The 11586-nt window shown below is 46.1% G+C and overlaps 1 long non-coding RNA gene across 1 annotated transcript; it reads right to left on the bottom strand.

Moving 5' to 3' along the window:
• Positions 1 to 219: 219 nt before the first annotated feature.
• LOC124776930 lies at positions 220 to 11197 on the bottom strand. The gene is made up of 2 exons (XR_007015667.1): positions 11061 to 11197; positions 220 to 694 (listed from the first exon to the last, which is right to left on the bottom strand). It is a non-coding gene; the product is annotated as an uncharacterized LOC124776930 (long non-coding RNA).
• Between the last annotated feature and the right edge of the window lie 389 nt (positions 11198 to 11586).

Below are 11586 nucleotides of genomic sequence, written 5' to 3'. Positions count from 1 at the left end.
GTTTCATTTGCATTTTTCCTTTTATCTAGATGTAACCCTTTCGTCCCTCTTAACCGACAGATTAGCTTCGGTGGCAATTGCTTTTCCCAAATTTCCATTAGGTACACACGGTTTAATTTTTACTGTCATTAAGGTCGATAGGTGAGGAGGAGGCGACTAAGAGAACTGGCCGAGTTCTTTATCTAAATTGGTTGGTAGGTGGTGGTGGTACAGGAGGTGTTTATATATGAGATAAACTTTTATTAGGATATTTATTTACAGCTAATTTACAATTCAACAGTTTTCCTTAGCTGTAAACTGGAACACTTCCAGCCACTTACAATGTATTTAACCCTAAATGGTTTCTATTCCCTCTGCACCCTTTTGCGTCACGGTTCTTCGTCGCCTGTGTCTTGTAGGAATCTAATTTAAAAATATTTCCCTCTGAACCCCTCCACGTCAGCCCGTCGGTGTCACGTACAGTCAGACGGGAACAGAGGGACTCGTTCTAGCGCATACTACGTAATAGCTGGTCGGACTCGGAGAAAACAGCGAAGCTATGCAGCGCGGGGGAGCCCCGCGGTTCTGCGGCTGGCAGGAAGAGAAACAGGGCAGGTGTGTGTGTGTGGATGTGTGCGCCGCCTACAGGATGAGCGGAGCCGACCGGTCGTTCGTCTTGGTTTTCCGCAGCTTCACCGTGGCGAACACGTTGCTCCTGCCGACAGACAGAAAGACGGGCGAACTGTGTGAGGCCACTCCATTTTTTACACATTTGCATGCTGCGTCACTAACACGCGCTGCATAAGCGAGAGACATTTATTTTATTTAAATTGCACTGCGGGAAAATACATACTCTGCAAGGCTACCTTTCATCTCTAGCAGAAATTGTAGCAAACGAGAAAACATATGATGCAAGCTTGTACACACTACTTGGAAACCCCTGAAAAAGAAAATAATGGAAGAAGAATCATCTCTTCCTCTATTATGGATGTAGCGTGAGAGGATTGCTATCTTATATATTTCTCTCTGAATCATTATTAGTGTTATTTTCTTTCACGAATAGTGGCATTTTGAAATCTGCTGGTGAAGCTGTTCCAACGCTTTCCCATAGTAGGCAGCTCAACAAAGGAAAATTGTAGGAAAAAATTCTTGTTTTCGCAAATTGTTGTGTAGTGATAGGAGGTTGCGTCATGAACAACATACTAAAATTTCTGACCGGTGAGGTGTGATCGTTGGGGTACAGGAAGGGGGTGAGCATTTAAAGGTCAGATTTTTTACCTTTCTGCATATTTACAGAGTGCAGGATGTTGCTGAACAGCAACTCTTATTCGCTTACGATCCAAAGGAACAGCCACAGTAGAAAGTAAAACAGATGTTTAATCCGTAAGTGACCATTTTAGTGTTGATTATTGGATTTCGATTCCCCCCCCCCCCCCCCCCCCCCCGAGAAAAAAGAAAACTTGAAAAAACAGAATTATGAGATAGCAGAACAATAAAAGCAGATGATAAAATGGTGACTGGTAAAAACTGAAACCTGGCGAAAAAGATGCGAATAAATACAAAACAAACGGTCGGTGATGCTGAGTAAAACACATAGTAAACAGACAGGCACAATTAAAAAAAAAAACACACGGGACTGTCTGGTTTCAACTAGTGCAGCACTGACAGGGGACACACAACACTCAATACTCACTTAAAACAGCACCATAGAGGCGAAACAGCGGCAGATGGTGGGGGTGGGGATGAACCAGACCAATGAGGGGGAAAAAGGGGGCAGGACAGGAAAAGAAAAAAGGGGGGCCATGGAGGGAGATAATACAGAAAAATTGGGTGCAGGGCGGATGTGAGAAGAAATGGGAAAGGCAGTGGAGGGGAGAGCAAAAGGATTCAGGGGAGAGAAGTGAGCCAGAGAGGGGGTAGGTGGGGAAAAAAAAGGACGGAAGGGAGAGGGAGCCCAGGAAAAGGGGGAGGTGAGGATCAGGGTTGATAGGAGGGATAAATGGAGGAGTCGATGGAAGCTACCTTGGGAAAGGATATGAAGGGTGTAGAGGTGGATGGTATGGGGGAGAGGGTAGGGGGGACACAACAGTGAAGGCGCAGCACAGGGAGAAGGTTGGAGAGGAGAGGATCAACCAGGGGATGAGGGGGATCAAGTTGGTGGGAGGTGTGGATATGTTCAAGGAAAAGGACCAGATGGGGGACAGGAATCAGGTTGTAGCAGATCTGCATGGGGAATGGGAGGCCTATATAGAAGGTGAGGCAGAGAACATGGCACTCAAGGATCTGGAGGGACTTACAGAATTTGTGAGAACAGATATCCAGGTGGGACTGTCATAACAGAGGATGGGACAGATTAAGGATTTGTAGGTGTGGAGGATGGTAGAGGGGTTCAACCCCCATGTTTGACCAGAGAGGAGTTTAAGGAGGTAGAGGTAGTTGTGGGCTTTGCATTGGACAGAGTGGTGATGAGGGATCCAGGTGAGGTGACAGTCAATGGCAGGGCCAATGTAGGTGAGGGTGGGGGATAGACAGATAGGACGGGCACAGATTGTAAGGGGAAAATCAAGGAGCAGGAAAGAGCGAGTGGAATGACCAACGATGATTGTCTGGTCTCGGAAGGATTGATTTTCAGGAGCCATTGGTTACACTATGGAGCAAAAAGGTCAAGGTGATTCTGGAGAAGGCACTGGTACTGTTGAAGGGTAGGAGCGAGGGCAAGGAAGGCGGTGTCATCGACATACTGCAGGTGTACTGGAGGGGGGGGGGGGTGTTGGGGCATATTTGCCGTTTACAGGAGGTGGAGAAGAGGGGAGAAGACAGAGCCCTGGGGCACCCACAGAGGGGTAGAAGGTGTAGGAATGGGCGTTATGGATGGTAACGTAGGAGGGGCCGTGGGAGAGGAAGGAGGCAATCACACGGACATAGTTGATAGGAAGGGCATAGGTATGGGGTAAACAGGAGACCGGGATGCCAGACATGGTCGTAGGCCTTTTCGAGGTCGAGAGAGACAAAATTGGCAGAGTGACGGGAGTTATCCTGGAGGGAGAGGAGATGAGTGAGTTGGTCGTTGGCAGAGAAGGGAGGTCGAAAGTCACATTGGGTGTTGAGGAGAAAGTGGTGTCGGTGGAGGTGGTGATGGATACACCAGGTAAGGATAGATTCCAAGACCTTGCTGAATTCTGAGCTGAGACATATAGGGCGATAGAAAGAGGCATCAGATAGAGGCTTGTTGGGTTTGGAGAACATCAAGATACAGGAGGTTTTCCACAGGTCGGCGTAGAAGCCAGTGGCAAGGATTACGTTGTAGAGGGTGGCAAGGACTGCAAGGAAGGAGGGAGGGCAGTGTTTGAGATGGCGGTAGGTAACGTGATCGTGGCTGGGAGCAGTGCTGCATTTAATGCAGTGTGTGAAGCTGATGTCCTGTGAAGTGATGGGAGTGTTAAGTTTAGATTTTGGTGTGTGTTTCAAGTACTGTAAGCTAGGAGCAAGGTGAGGAAAAGAGGTATCCGTACATTCGATGATGTCAGGGAAGAGGGAATAATCAAATTGTAGATCACCTGGAATGGAAAAGACATCAGATAGGTGGGAGGCAAAGTGGTTGTCCTTACTGAGGTTGTCAGGAAAGGGACGGTCATCAGGGAGAAGAGGGTACTGTGAGGCAGGGCGGGTCCCAGTAAGGCGGTGGAAAGCAGACCAATACTTGGAAGCGTTTATTGGGAGCGTGGTGTTGAGTTGTCTACATATCTGTCGCCAAGCACGGCGTTTCTTCGCAGTAAGCACGTTGCGGATGTGTCGTCGTAATTGCAGGTGGCGTGTGAGTGTGTCATGGTCACGAGTGCGGAGAACAAAGCCGTAGAGGCGGCGGGATTCACGAAGGAGGAGGACGGCCTATGGGGGCAAGGCTGGGCGGTGAGGGTGGATGGCTTTAGTAGGGATATGGGTGGTGACGGCGTCGGACAAGATCTGGTGGAGGAAGGCAGCGGTGCAGGAGATGTCATCAGGAGATTGGAGGGTAAGGTCGTGGTGTTCGATTTGAGTGTGTATGGAGTCCCGTTGGGTATCCCAGTTGGCGCAAGAGTAATCGTGGACAAGTTTAGGAGGGATGTCAGGGCGAAGAGTGGGGGGGAGGGGATGGCGAACATCAGAGATAGTGAGGAAGACGGGAGCATGGTCAATGCCAATGAGGTCAGGGACATCGGCGGTGATGCGCCCAAGGAGATTGGGAGAGGCTAGTATCACGTCGGGAGTGGTGTTGGATTCGGGTCGGATCTGCTGGGGGAGGGGAACCAGGTCTGGAGGGTGGTTTTGAACCGATGCCACCGCTGGAGTTCGGCAGGAGTACGGCTGTGGATATTGAGGTCAGCGGCAATCACGTAGGTGGAGACTGTAGAAGAAATCAAAATTACAAAGTATCAACACACCTGTTTACGTTAAGTACAAGTGCAAGGTATAAACAGATTGCATATCGCCAAAGTTTGCAAAGTTGAGGGTACGATCAAGACTACATTAAACAATTCCGAACATATATGTCCAGATCCAAGTGAACATCACTGAAGTTCGTTAATGAACGATGCAGGTAAAGTTAGAAGCTAATTGGAAACCTAGGGGAGGTGGCGCTCTCGTGGCGCCCTGGTTCTTTTATTTCCGGAAATGTTGTTTCCTTAGTAATCCACAATCTTAAAAAGAAGCAATGGTTCAAATGGCTCTGAGCACTATGGGACTTAACATCTGAGGTCATCAGTCCCCTAGAACTTCGAACAACTTAAACCTAACTAACCTAAAGACATCACACACATCCATGCGCGAGGCAGGATTCGAACCTGCGACCGTAGCAGTCGCGCGGTTCCGGACTGAAGCACCTAGAACCGCTCGGCCACCGCAGCCACCGACCGTTGTAGCCGAGCGGTTCTAGGCGCTTCAGTCTGGAACCGCGCGACAGCTACGGTCGCAGGTTCTAATCCTGCCTCGGGCATGGATGAGTGTGATGCCCTTAGGTTAGTTAGGTTTAAGTAGTTCTAAGTTCTAGGGGACTGAGGACCACAGATGTTAAGTACCATAGTGCTCAGAGCCATTTGAACCATTTTGAACCACCGCAGCCGGCTCAACGAAGCAATGAACAAAATATGATTACACAACATAAGCGGCACATACACATGTTTCCTTTTGATTCTTTTCATCCTATCTACCTTATCCACATTCCTTCCCTTAGCACTTTTCTTTTTCCTCTCCCCGTTTCCCATCACCCCCCCCCCTTTCCTTTCACTCTGTTCTTCCCCTTACCCCTCATCCTCCTCCCTTCCCCTACCCTTTCCTTGTAATTATACTGATTGCCCAAATGCTACTGTCAATATAATTATGGTATCTTTTTCTGATTTATATGTTACTGAATGTGATCTTATTGTCACATACAGTATGATTTTATGCGCAACCCGAATTGGTCTATTTTTAGTTCAGTTTAATTACCGGAACGTGTATGTTTGTGGACATCTTTTCATACTGTTTTTTAAACATTCTTTTGTGTTTGTTGTGTTTTTCGCGCAATTATGCTACCCAGTAACAACGATGTATTTGATACGAAATGGCAATGTTGTATTTCGTACTTCTGACGACGATGTATTGATATGTTTAACGCCTTACGGCACTTGCGTCCTACCATTTCTGGTTATATATCTTAGCACTCATTATTGCAGAGTATTATATTTATGTAGATTAGCATACTTACAAAACCTGTGCATCTGTGTCGAATGATGTGTAATCATTATTATATATATCTCTGGTTTTAAGATTGTGGATTACTGCGGAAATAACATTTCCCAAAGTAGAAGAATCTAGGCCCCGTGAGGGCCCAACTCCCCTAGTTCTCCTAGTAGCTTTTAAGTTGATCAGTTTCATTCGCTAACGAACTTCAGTGACGTCCACTTGGATCTGGACATGTAAATATCGGGAATATTTAATGTTATTTTGGACGTACATTTAACTAGGCAACTCTTGGTGTGTAGCGTTGACGATATACAGCCCATTTATGCTTTGCACTCGCAGTTAGGGTAAACATGTGTTTTTATGTTTTGTAATTTTGACTTTTTATACATATAATGGCTCGAAATGGGTATTACCCTGAAACCGATAACCTACTAAAGAAATACCTGCTTTATTCGCGACTCTGGCTGTCCTTTCGCATCATTTTACGTTTTCCTTTAACAACTCGAAAACTGCGGTCTCTAGCGAAAATGTTTTCAGGAACAAAATTAAACTACATTAAATTTCTTGAAAAAATGCACTGTTAATTTTTGCTTACGACAAATAGTTCCCTCGTCCCATTGGATGAAGAATCGGAAGTTATTAAAAATATTATTTAAATCACATAAAATTAGGTTTTATAGATAAACGAATTGGGTTAATAACACTCATTAAATGGATGAACCACATCTAAGTGGAGTATAAATGTATTGAAGGATTGTGTTCTGGGGGTGTAGCGGTCCGGAGGAGGGTCGAGGATAGACGAGTCACGGAAGGCAGGCCGCCACATTGTGGTCCTGCACTTATCTCGTTTGCAGGTCCGCGAACTGAAGAACGAGCAGACGAGTCCCCACTCTCTTTACCCTACTACGTCACAAAACGCATCTACAGGCTGTTTCAGGAAGTTGTACTGGAATGTCAGCAACCTGGAACGCACGTAGACAAACCCACATACCTGTGTGCCGTGTTGAACAGACAGCTGACTTACAAATATAATTGCTAGAAGATCCGCCGTTAGGTGGCCACCAGGAACAACATCTTGAGGAAACTAGTGGATAGTGAACGGGGAGCCAGATCCGATGAACTGAGCATGAGTATACAGATAAATTTGCTTAGACTTCGGATGAGTGCCACTCTCAACACGGTGCTTCATGCAGACCATAAGCGATCCCTTAGTACTGAGCTGTTGTGAAATACAGAACATCGAACATCTTCATCAATGTCCCAACTACCCCAAGAGATGTACTCTTGACGACCTATGACTTGACAAGGAAGAAGCGTTGGATGTAGCCCAATATTGGGCTGAAAAACTGCAAAGAAATTTTCCGGACACGAAGAATGGAAGCCAAAGTTTACATCAGAGACTATGTGATTAACGAAATATGCAGCACCGTTCATAGTTATTTTCAACTATTTGTGTGCTGTCACGGACTCCATTTTGGCCTTATTAATCGAACAGTCAAAAGTTCCTTAATATTTAAATTAACGGTAGTGCAGGACTGTTCGTTTCTTTACTTTGAGAATTAGCTGCCTGACTTTGTATTACGCTTTCGTTTTCCAAACACCTGATTAGTCATTACTGCCATACTTTCTTACAGATATCTTCGGCATATGCAACAAGTCTAAGAACACTAACGACAAGCTTCATCGCATTTCCCTGTGATCTTTTTCCCTTTATTGTTATTTTTATTCTCTTGTCCCTGACAGCAGAATGTAGGCCGCCAGCAGAAATACATTGGATCTTCAGTTAGAAAGATTTGAAAAAACTATAAAAGTGACTTAAAGACGAAGGTGTTGAATTACATAAGAGTTATGAGCTCAACAACCGATTACTATCATGAAATGTTCTGTGAATGTAAAACCCTGTTTTCTAACGATATATTTCCCTAATGTTGCAGGATTTTGCGAAAGTCTTGAAGAAGGAATTGATGAGAAATAGGATTTGTTATTTTTCTGAAGAAAGTGAGAAGTACATAATGAGTATTCTTGCAGGCGAGTGATTTGGAACTAATGAGAAACTGAAGCGTTGTGGATATTGACACATAACGAAGCTGTTGGAAAGGAAGAAGAGTAGGTAGAAGAGTGTCCCTGATGCAGAGAGGAAAATAGGAATTTTGTTGAAGTTTGAATGATTAGTAGTTCCCTAAGTGTATTTCGTAGTCGTGTAGGGGGCAGAGGGAGATAGTTACAGTTTCGTTGGAATAGAATCAGAGGGTGTGTATGTGTGAGGTTGGGAGCATAGCAGATTATTACAGTTCCATTAGGAATGAAACTGTTGTGTAACTGGTGTGAAGTTTTCCGACAGATTTCAATTTCCCTGCGACACTTCCTAAATTATTTCAGTATCTATGCGTGACCTGTCTCTGTTGCCTAGCCCACCCTTTCAAACTGTTGTTCAATGTCCCAGCGCTACATACCCGTTGAACACCTTGTATAACAATCCATAATGCATAACTCTACGTCGTCCGTGACCGACGATGGAGCACGCTACAATGGCTCCATGAATAGAGACAAAGGCATATGCATCCGTTACAAAAGGCATTATCGGAATTCCCATTTGTCTCGGATACCAGTGATGGCCACATTCATATCAAGTGCGTTGCTACATTTCCCTCTGCATTTTCGCGTGATTTACTCAGCGTCTCAGTATTAGAAGGCGTGGAAGAATTCTGTCTAGACAGAAAAGTTAGAGAAAGTAGCGGAAGAAAAGTTATGGCCAAACCATAGGCGAGGAACTGCCAAAACAGACGAGAAAGGAAAAATTGGTATAATATGAAGTAAGACTTCCAGAATATTTGACTTTCCCCCCGAAGAGAAGCGGAGGGAATGGTCACAGAGCCGACTGAGACGCTGATGATTGATGAGAGAGGATGACGAGGGCAGGGGGCTGCCATTGACTTGGTCAATCGCAGTGATACAATATAGAATGGATGGCTTCCTACATCTAACCTGTTTATTATCGGAAACCAACTAGAAATAGTTAAACCTTAAAATAACTAAAAACAAAACAGAATTCAAATAGATCTGCGGCTTATCAGCACTGTTGATTAATTAGTGTATCGAAGGTGCAACGAGGAAACAGAAAAGGTTGACAAGATATCATTTCTGACTGGAAGAAAACTCAGAAAGACTGATGAAATAACAATCTACAATAACAGTGCTCCCACTTGCTTCAACAAGTGAAGTTCACCATCCGAAACGACTGCAAGCAAATAAACTGAATGAACATACAGAGACATATTGTTGCACCACACACTGAAGCCCATACATTTTTGTAGCACCGATTTCGAAGGTAAAAGTTTCTTGAGACTGTAGAGTTACGCGTTGCTCTACAAAGGAAGGAAGATTGGCCATAATGTCCCGTCGACATCGAGGTCAGTAGAGACGGAGCATAAGCTCGGATTATGTCAAGGATGGGGAGGGAAATTGCCCGTGCCCTTTCAAGGGAACCGTCCCGACATTTGTCTCCAGCTATTTCGGGAAATCACGGAAGACCTAAATCTTGATGTCCGGAAGCGGGTTAACCGTCGTCCTGCCCTGTTAACCACTGCGCCGCCTGGCTCGGTGCCACTGTGCAAAAAATTATAAAAGCGTTTGAAACGATATATGTTAAAATACACTGATGAGTCACAACATCATGATTAACTGCTTGGAACGAAATGCAGGAGCGATTCTGCGTGGCATGGCTTCGACAAGACGTTGGTAGGTTTCAGAAGGTATGTGGGACCAGATGCAGGACATGCAATCCGATAAATTAGGGGCCAGTGGTTTCTGGGCTCGGAAATGGCGCACTGTATGGCCCCAGATGTGTTCCATCGGGTTCACATCAGAAGAATATGGTGGCCAAGACATGAAGGTAAGTTGGCTATCATGCTCCTCAAATCAACGTATCACAATTCTCTGCTTGTAACGTGGACAGAAAGATAGCATCAGCGTTGGGTAAGAGACCAAGCATGAAGAGATGGAGGTGGTCAGCAATAATGACCACGTAGTCCAGAGCTTTAGTAGTGCCTTCGATTACTACCGCTGGTCTCATAGGAGTTAAGATGAGTCTCCCCAGGAGCATAATACTGCCTCCCCCCTCCCTCCCCGTCCCTCCCCCTCCCTATGCCTGTGTTCGTGGGGCGAACATATAGATTTTAGCTCCATTTTATATCTAGAATCACTCCATGAATTTTATGCGCACAGTTGAAGGTGGCGACATATTCACTGAGGTGACAAAAGTGATGGGGCACCCCCTAATATCTTTCCGGACCTTCTTTTTCCCGGAATAGTGCAGCAGATCTACGTGGTATGGACTCAAGTATGACAGTGAAAGATTTTGTGCACGAACTGACATCTCGATCATGTGTGATGAATGTTGGATGGGATTCATGTCGACAGATGTGAGTGGCAAATCATTCGCTCATATTGTCCAGAATATTCTTCAAACCAATCGTGAACAACTGTGGTCCGGTGACATAGTGTATTCTCATCCACAAAAATTCCACTGTTGAATGGCTGTAGGTGGTCTCCAAGTAGCAGAACACAGCTGTTTCCAGTCAACTATCGCTTCAGTTAGAGCAGAAGACCGAGTCTGTTCCATGCAAACACAGTTCACACCTCACGGAACCACCATCATGCACAGTGCCTTGTTGACAACTTGGCTCCAGGGCTACGTGAGGTCTGTGTCGCACTCGAATTCTACCATCATCTCTCACCAATTAAAACTGGGACTAATCTGATCAGGCCGGGGTTCTCCAGTAGTCTAGGGCCCAACGGATATGGTCAAGAGCCCCAGAGAGTCGCTGTAATTGTCGTGTTGTTAGCAAAGGCACTCGCGGCGGTTGTCTGCTGCCATAGCTCATTAACGGCGCATTTGGACGCATTGTGCTAACAGATACTTCCATCGTACGTTCCACATTCATTTCTGTGGCTACTTCACGCAGTGTTGCTTGTCTGTTAGCACTATAACCTTTCGGTTGTCAATTGTAGGATGTCGGCCATGCGTTGTCCGTGGGCAGAGGCAAGCTATAGATTTGGTATTCTCGGCACACTCTTGATGCTATAGATCTCGGAATACTAAATTCCCTAACGATTTCCGGAATTAAATGCCCCATGCGTCTGGCTGCTACTATCATTCCGCGTTCTATGTGTGTTAATTCCTGTCATTTTGCCATAATCAAGTCAAACACCTTTTCACAAGAGTCAAGGGAGTACAAATGAGAGCTGCACCAATGGACTGCCCTTTTATACCTTGTGTACGCGATGCTACCGTCTTCTGTGTGTCTGCATATCGCTATCCCATGACTTTGGTCACCTCACAGTAAACACATGAGGGTTGTGGAGGGACGGCTCGTGCTCACCTGACGCTGTCGTCGTCTGAGAAGTCGGCCTCCGGGGTGGGGTTGCTGAAGCCGCTGTCGTTGCTACTGTGCAGGCTGCTGGTGTTGGTGGCGCCCATGCGGAAGGTGGGCGGCAGCGGGGGCGGCGGCACGCGCCGCGGGACGGGCGCCGGCGGCAGCGGGGGCGGCGGGCCCGCTCTGCCCCCCGTCAGCATCCCGCCCCCGCCCGTCGGCGTCTGCAGCACAAACATGCTCTGTTTCAGCTACGCGCCGATGCAGCCTGCAGCTTTGTTCACTCGAAGAACGGAAGGTCTTGTGAACGGCAAGCTTAAGGACAATCAAACGAAAACGAGACAGACAGAAGAAATGTAAGTAAATAGTTTGTAAGCTTGTTATACTACAGCTGTCTGTACCGCATGCGGATATCGATACTCGCCACTCTGGTGAGCACAGCGTGCGACTGAAGGGGAGCGGTGGCTTTTCTTTAGCGCTGTGTCATCATGGAGTTTTGGTGCAGTCACTGCTGAACGCTATTTACATTAAATAC

This window comes from Schistocerca piceifrons, chromosome 2 (assembly GCF_021461385.2).
Source record: "Schistocerca piceifrons isolate TAMUIC-IGC-003096 chromosome 2, iqSchPice1.1, whole genome shotgun sequence".
Taxonomy (NCBI): domain Eukaryota; kingdom Metazoa; phylum Arthropoda; class Insecta; order Orthoptera; family Acrididae; genus Schistocerca; species Schistocerca piceifrons.
This window is presented reverse-complemented; position numbering and strand designations above follow the sequence as displayed.